The 8,753-nt window shown below is 37.1% G+C and overlaps 1 pseudogene; it reads right to left on the bottom strand.

Annotated features, from left to right (window-relative positions):
* Positions 1-720: 720 nt before the first annotated feature.
* Positions 721-1,867, bottom strand: LOC129560863 (high mobility group protein B1 pseudogene; annotated as a pseudogene).
* Positions 1,868-8,753: the final 6,886 nt, after the last annotated feature.

Raw genomic sequence — 8,753 nt, 5'->3', positions numbered from 1 at the left:
GTAGTTTTCCACTGTATTCAAAACTGCAGTTTTCTCACAGAAGAGAGCCAATCCCTTAGCAATTCTGTGAAAGTGCTGGAGAGTGGCTCCCCAAATTCATGTATTTCTTTGATATTTGGGTTTCTTTATTCCATATACTCCCCACATCTTCATTCTAGGTCTTTCACAGTCCATGGGCTTCTGGGAGGGTTTGTGTTCCAAGTGTCCACAATGTGGGTGGTCAGAGTGGGCCTGCAAAAGTGGATTAAAGGTGCAGCTCCAAGACGTTCTCTGACATTAATCAAAGCTAGCATTCTGTTTGCAGCTGGTGTTCTTTTTGTCCCCATCAATTGTGTTAGTGGTGAGGCAACTGCTTTGATGGTGCCCGTGTGTCCTGCAGATAAAATTCCCATCATTGTTTTTGAAATTCTTGATATTAAACAATGTAGCTGGTTTCAAAATCCATTCATATTATCCCAAGGAGTTTGAATGTTATATTTGCTGTTTAAATAAGAGGAAGATTTGTTTAGAGAGTTTTCAATTACTATTTCAGCTGTTGTAGATTTTTAAATGGTTGTGAAAATATTTAAAGTTTCACTTTCTTGTATGAATATATGTTCTTTTTGATAATGACTATCAAGAATTTGAAGAGTTCATTTTTAAAAAGTCTTGATTAGGACTGTTAGTAGGTATTTCAAATACAATATAAAATCTTTTTTTTTTTTTTTACTAATAAAAAAATTGTATTTACTTAGAAGCATTCAGAATGTCAACAAAACAGCTGCAACTTTTTTTTTCTTTTTTTGCAATTACAGAGTGGTATTCAGTTAACAGAACAACAATTATTCGTATAAGCTGCATCAGAGACAACTGAAGATGAAAAAACTACCATCCCCATATATAACTAATTTGTGCTGTGCACCAACAAGAACCTGCTTTAAATTTCCATGCCAATTTACAGCCCCCATACTGTACCAGGCAAGGTTAGTGGCTATTGAAAATACCACCAGGACAGGGCTATCTAAAGACACATTCGGTAGTGTGTTAACTATACAAAAAAAGACACTGTACAGTTTAAAAACAAATCTTACACAGCCTTACATTTCAATTTTTTTTCTTTAAAAGGAGTGAGTTGTGTACAGGGGGGTTAAATGCTTTATAGACAAGAAAAAAAAAAACTGCGCTAGAACCAACTTATTCATCATCATCATCTTCTTCCTCCTCCTCATCCTCTTCATCTTCCTCATCTTCCTCCTCTTCCTTCTTTTTCTTGCTTTTTTCAGCCTTGACAACTCCCTTTTTTGCTGCATCAGGCTTCCCTTTAGCTCGGTATGCAGCAATATCCTTTTCATACTTTTCCTTCAGCTTAGCAGCCTTCTTCTCATAAGGCTGCTTGTCATCCGCAGCAGTGTTATTCCACATCTCTCCCAGTTTCTTTGCAACATCACCAATGGACAGGCCAGGATGTTCACCTTTGATTTTTGGACGATACTCAGAACAAAACAAGAAAAAGGCCGAAGGAGGCCTCTTGGGTGCATTGGGATCCTTGAACTTCTTTTTTGTTTCCGCTTTAGGAGGGATATAAGTTTTCATTTCTCTTTCATAACGGGCCTTGTCCGCCTTTGCCATGTCTTCAAATTTTCCTTTCTCTTTAGCAGACATGGTCTTCCACCTCTCTGAGCACTTCTTAGAAAACTCTGAGAAGTTGACTGAAGCATCCGTGTGCTTCTTCTTGTGCTCCTCCCGGCAAGTTTGCACAAAGAATGCATATGATGACATTTTGCCTCTCGGCTTCTTAGGATCTCCTTTGCCCATGTTTAATTATTTTTCCTCCGCGAGGCACAGAGTCGCCCAGTGCCCGTCCGGCTCTCACTTGCCCCGGCGCTGTCTCTATCTCAAATACAATATAAAATCTTATATTAGAAAGTTATATTTATGAAGGAAAGCTTATAAAAATTCCTCTTAAATTTTTGAAAAAATGTGTTTGATGTTTACAAGGATTCTTTTGATGTTGTAATGCTTTATTTTTAAAAATAACCCAATGTGGGAAAAGCAGGTTTTTTGTGTTTTTTAATTAAGCCCAAATAGATTCTTTAAAATCTTTTCCAGTTTATCCCAGAATATTTTGCAATATTATCATCTTTAACGTATACCATGACATGAAAATTTTGAGATGCTAGGAGGGTGTCGCAGTAGTAATAGAAGTGTTAGTGATTTGAACAGTATGGATCGTGGCCACAGGGGTTATGGATAAATGGATTTGAGAGATACTGAGGAAACAGAATTGGTGGGATGTTGGGGAAGGAGACAAAGGAAAGGGCAAAAGGTATAAAGGAGGATTCCCAGATTTCTCACTTGTGCAGCTCAGTTGGGAATGGTGCTATTTTCAGAAGCAGGGAAGACTGGAACAAGATTGGGGGAGAGGAGAATAAAGAGCAGTTAAAGACACTGAGCTCGAGATGCCTGAGAGTTCCAAGTGTAATTATCAAGTAGGCAGCTAATCTTAGGGAAAATAGGCAGTGCTGGAGAAACAGATACTGGCCTATTGATGGTAATTTCAGTCATGGAAATGAACAAGATTACCTAGGGAAGATGTATAAAATGAGAAAGAAAAGGAATTAAAACAGAACCTTATGGGATAAAATCTTTAAGGTAGGGGTAGAGGCAGAGAAACTGCCAAAGAAATTTGTGGAAAGCTAAAAACTGTGATGTGGAAATCAATATAAAAGGATATTTCAGTGTTGAATACTTTTCAAGAGGCTAAACATGAGAAAAACTCGGGAGTGTCCATTGGATTTGGGTCTTGCCTCCTGAAGGTTAGCCAAGGCAAATCTCTACATGGGGAGGGTGTGGGAATGGGCTCCAATGGGTAGGTTGGAGTGTCCACATGTGGGTTCCTTGCAGTGTAAAATTAGGTCTAGCGTAGGAGGAGTGGGGATAGGTCAGGAGCTCATACCACTTGGATTCTGGTGCAGGATAGAATTTGTTCCCTTTACCAGTTAGAAGTTGAGTTAGAAGTTATAAATATTTTGACATACTTACGTGAGCCTCTGTTTGTATTCTTGCTCTGGGCCCTACAAATGTTAGGAGAAGCCTGCTTTTATATGAGTTAGATTTCTTTTCTCATGTACTAGTGGTCTACAGGTTGTTGTTTTTGTTGTTCAGTTGCTAAGTAGTGTCCGACTCTTTGCAACCCTATGGACTACAGCATACCAGGCTTCCCTGTACTTCATCATCTCCTGGAGTCTGCTCAAACTCATCTCCATTGAGTTAGTGATGCCATCCAACCATCTCATCCTCTCTCGTCCCCTTCTGCCGTCAGTCTTTCTCAGCATCAGGGTGTTTTCCAAGGAGTTGGCTCTTTGTGTAAGATGGCTAGAGTGTTGGAATTTCAGCTTCAGCATCAGTCCTTCCAATGAATATTCAGCCAAATCCCCCAGAATTCTGACTGCTTCCTTCAGTTTCTTTTTGTGTTTTATGGGACATTGTTTGAAGTATTATTTCTTAATATCCTTCTGTTCAACTTCACTGTTCAGAGTCTTCTCCAACACCACAGTCCAAGAGCATCAATTCTTCAATGCTCAGCCTTTATGATCCAACTCTCACATCCAACTACTGGAAAAACCATAGCTTTGACTATAGGGACCTTTGTAGGCAAAGTGACATCTCTGCTTTTTAATATGCTGTCCAGGTTTGTCATAATTTTTCTTCCAAGGGATAGGCATCTTTTAATTTCATGGATGCAGGTCTACAGGTAGGTAGATTTTCAATTTCCAACTCTGATTTGCAATTTCTCTAATTTCCCACTGATGACTCTTATCATTTAGATCTTGGCTCAGTTACCTTCACTTCAGTTTCCTACCACTTCACTTTTTATCCAGTACTCAGTTTTATTTCTCTCCCTTTACCTCTTTCACATTATCTTATTTACTTTTATCGCCTTGTTTATTTTCTGTCCTCCCACCCTCTCCCTACTCCATGGGATGTCAGTTCCACTGGGACAGGGATTGATTGTAAGCATTGTGTTCACCACTGTTGTCTCAGGATTTAGAACAGCACCTGAAATGTAGACACTTAATAATCTTCTAAAACTTAAATGAGTATCCACATTTCTAAGTAAATGCTGTTTATTTCAGGTATAAGGAGTAGATTAAATATTTCCTGTAATACCTCTGAGGAAAGATTTAATAGACAGCTAAATTGACATACAAGTAGCATACCTAATTATCTATCACCGAGATTTCTTAAGTATTTGAGAATTTTGAAGGTGCTTTGTTCTATCGTCTGCCTACAATGTGGGAGACCCGGGTTTGATCCCTGGGTCACGAAGATCCCCTGGAGAAGGAAATGGCAACCCACTCCAGTACTCTTGCCTGGAAAATCCCATGGACTGAGAAGCCTGGTAGGCTACAGTCCATGGGGTCGCAAAGAGTCGGACACAACTAAGCCACTTCACTGTGTTCTATCGGTCAATTTATACCTCTCTTCAATGTTTAAATGACTAATGTTTAGATCATTCACCTTGTGTATTTTCCAAGTGTAAACTTTAGTTTTTCTTCTTCCCCAATACTCACTACTGTTTAATCCATTTGAATTGTTTGTTTATTGAAATTTAGTAATAAGGTGTTGTGGCACTGATGATTGCTTTCAGATGTAACTTGTGTTCTAACTAAAACAGATGCAAAATCAGACAAGATAGACATTTTTATTTTTGAATATCTGAGGCAAGCTTAAACATTCTGTTGTACCTCATCATCAGTTTTTAAAAGCAGAAATTTAATCAGATAACAATATACTTCAGAAATGAAAATGGTCTTCAGAGAAATAGTGCTTTTCACTACAAAAAGGCATTCATTAAATGTTTTCTTTCACAGACCAATATGTCAGATCAGTGTTCCTAGACGGCCTTTTTCAGAAGAAATTCCAGAAACAATTTGGCTTCATTTACGGGAATGAATAAGGGTGTTTCATTTCACACAGCCTCAGGGAATCACAAATTAAAACTTTCCACTAAAATGGATGCCATCTTCTATTCATTATTTCAGCAAACAAACCACTCTTCTCTGCTGAAGTTGCAATCAGGGTAAAGGATAGATAGTACTTGAAATCTGCTAGGCTAAGAGGGTCTACTTTGCATTCTTATTTGTAAGCTGCCCCTTTAACATTTTCCTCTGAGTTCCCCAGCACCCACCCCACAGAGCTCTTCTCAGGGGCTCAAAGCTCCATTAAGTAAACAGAGGCTCTGTATTTGGAAGCCATCTCTGGGAATTCAGAGTGTTCTGAGCGGGAAATTGGTACTATCAAGATTAAGGTATTAATGAAAGGTTCTGTTAAATTTCTGTTGGGATGCTAATTAATCTTCTAAAAGTTGTTAATCAGTTACTGTAACACACTTAAACTTTAACACATGGTACAGGAAAAGTACCCATAGCTGGGTCTTTCAGCTATGCCCAGAGGCATTCAGAAAGTTAAGGGAAATAGTGTAGACAGAAAATTACCCCCTAAATGTGATTGTATTAAATAGTTGGATCTTCAATATTTACTTGTTCTATCATATTTGATAGGTTTGGGAAATCAGTATTTAGTGCTCGAATATCTTAAGAAATATTAGAAGTATTAGAAGACATTCAAGAAGTGGAATTTTGACAACTATTCCTTACTGGAATCTCTACCTGAAGTACAGAAAATTTTGCATGGATTATTAAACCCATGTTAGAAGTGTTAGCTTTAATTGTTAAATAAAGACGTAATCTGGTAAGTCTTTAATGTTTGAAGCTTGACTTAGCCATGCTTTCAATATTGAGCTAAATGAATATGCTGTAGTCCTAGCAATATTAAAATATTTTGTTTCTGTTAATAGGAATATGAATCATATCGATGTTACATATTAAAATATCATTCCATCTGTAAATCTTAATGTATTCCAAATGGTATGTGAAAGTATATAGTACAGTGCCTAGAAACTATATGGTGTCCAAAGATGTTAATATGAGTGAAATACTGTATAAAGGCATAGAGACACATGACATGATGTGTCCGTAAAAGTTAGCCGCAGCCTACAGATTAGTCAATGAATTTTACTTCTGTAGATTCTGATCCAGCAGGTCTCAGCTGTGACTGAGGCAGCCTGAGTTTCTATTTCACAGCCCAGTTGTGGAGTTGAGAACCATTAAGGTCACATATAGGGAGCAGCATATATTTTAAGAAATAAATTTAATAATTCACTTTTGAAGAACTGAAAATTATTGATAACATTTTAATCTTGGGCCCATTTTCCTGTTGTTTTGAAAAAAAGTTGATGTTAGTGATTCTATTCTTATTTTGTAATAAATTTCTTTTAACTAAAGTTCAAGACTTTCCAGTAGGGTGCTTGGAACAGCAATTCACCTTGGTGAGAGATCTTGATCTTGGATGTAATCTCTGGTTTTGTAAATTCAGTAACTCAGTTTTAGTGGTTCACTTTCAGAACGATTAGGTTTTTGATTCCTCTGTTCCAAAACCACTAGTGGCCATGTGAACTAAAAAGCCGATACTGTATACTAGTCCTTCTGAGGATAGGGCTGGAGAAAGGGAGTATAGTTAAGCAGGGACAATTATAATACTATAGATTAACAAAAGGAGGCTTGAGGGGTGGTGTGTTTAAAGAGATTGCTACAGTTGTAATGAACTTATTAGTGTCTTATAATATTTTATCAACCAGAGCACTGCTTAAAAAGACAACAGCTAGCTTGTAACCCTACGAAGACATCTTTTTTAATGGGTTCTAGAGGTTGACTTCCCTGGGGGCTCAGATGGTAAAGCATCTGCCTACAATACTGGAGACCAGGGTTCAGTTCCTGGGTTGGGGAGATCTCCTGGAGAAGGAAATGGCAACCCACTCCAGTATTCTTGCCTGGAAAATCCCATGGACAGAGGAACCTAGTCCATGGGATTGCAAAGAGTTGGATATGACTGAGCGACTTCACTGCACTTCAGAGGTTCCTTGTAAAGTCACCAAAGCCTTTTTGCCTGAAAGTGTGGAGTTAGATTACTAGTTCTAGGCTTCTGTTGAGCTATATCAGATGATTAAATTACTTTGGAGTGTATTGGGTTTCCTTAAGACAGATGATTAATTATAATCTTATTTGTTTGAAGAATATGAACCTTCCCTGAAAAATAATATGGGGCCTTTCCTATTCATTTATTTGATTGATAATTATACCTTAGAATTACATCATTATGATTTTCCTAATAGTATTCTCTTTTCTTACCTGATCATTTACTACTCATTTAAGGCCAGCTTAAACTGTGACTTCCCTGGTGGCTCAGAATCTGCCTGCAGTGTAGGAGATGAGGGTTCTATCCCTGGGTTGGGAAGATCCCCTGGAGGAGGACATGGCAACCCACTCCTGTATTCTTGCCTGGAGAATCCCATGGACAGAAGAGCTTGGTGGGCTACAGTCCATAGGGCTGCAAAGAGTTGGACACAACTGAAGTGACTTAGCACGTATGCACATGCTTAAACTTGGGGTTGGTGTGGTGAGAGTCTGTGGTTTCAGGGAGAAGAAATTGAAGTTGAAATGTAAGCAGAGTGAAATATTTTAAAGGGTGAAAGGTCACTTAGTCCTTAGGAATGAATTTTCAAGGATGTTTAGGAATATGGTCATATTATAATGAATGTGTCAAATGTATTATTGTTACACTATATGCCTTTAAATAGAAATTGATAATTTTGGGGAGGATGAAAAATAGCAAATATTGTCATTCAGTTTATGTTAAGCTTTTAAATCTCTAAATTTCTGTAAGTTTTCTAGTAATTACTTCCAGTTTCCTTGATAAACGGCAATTGCTTAAGTATGTCATTATCCTAATCCAAACTGGATGCAATTCAGTGCCTGAAGGGGAATTTTATTCTGAGATCAAATTAAGCAATTCTTGATCAATCTAAATGAGAGGAAGTTTTACACCTCCTCATATATGCAGGCAATTCAAAAGTTTATTAATCAATATAAGCCATCTTCATTAGAAGAAAAACAATAGCATATTTGAATTGACATATGGTGGTTATTAAACTAACAAAAGTGGAGTCATCTTTGGCTTCCGTTTCATGTAATATTGCTTACCTTAACTTTCCTGCTCAGAATTGATTTCTACCTTTTTCTAAGGGACTCATTATCAACTTTAATAAATCTCAGATTGATCCCCTTTGGGAAACAAAGAATACATTATTTCCTGTGTCTTTAGCTTAATTTATTTAAAAAAGGTATAATCAGAATTGATAATTCACCTCCGATTGAAGCATATTGAACTGGCATACATACAAGTGATTTCTGAAAGCAACAAATTTTAGCTGTAGAACTAAGATGTGAAATCTGGATTAAAAAATTAGCCTTTAAAAAGTCATTAGAGCTTGAGAATGTGAGTTTAGGATTTATAAGGTTTAGGATATATAGAGAACAAGAAGTTAAATGACTTTATTTCTTTCAAGATGCTTTTTAACTTTAGATTTTTGATTGTGTAATCATGTTCATATAGGGGAAATGGTTAGGGTTTAATCTTTTTATTTTTGAAACTTTATGACTAAAACAGAGTATGTAACTTGTATAGAATAAAAAGTTCTACATAAAAGCTAGCCCTTCTTAGCTAGGTTGTCAAAAGTGAAATTTAAAAAATAAATATTCAAAGCTCAGTGTAAGTGAGCTGCTATGACTGGAATTCTGGTGTATCTGTTTCTGAATAGTTCAGTCCTAAATCATTGATTCACTCCCTCATCAACAACAGTGGTTTATTGAACA

The sequence above is a fragment of the Moschus berezovskii genome, chromosome 10 (genome assembly GCF_049115385.1).
Source record: "Moschus berezovskii isolate FMDL1 chromosome 10, NW_MosBer_1.0, whole genome shotgun sequence".
NCBI lineage: Eukaryota > Metazoa > Chordata > Mammalia > Artiodactyla > Moschidae > Moschus > Moschus berezovskii.
The sequence above is the reverse complement of the archived record's forward strand: the minus strand, read 5'-3'. Positions and strand labels throughout refer to the sequence as shown.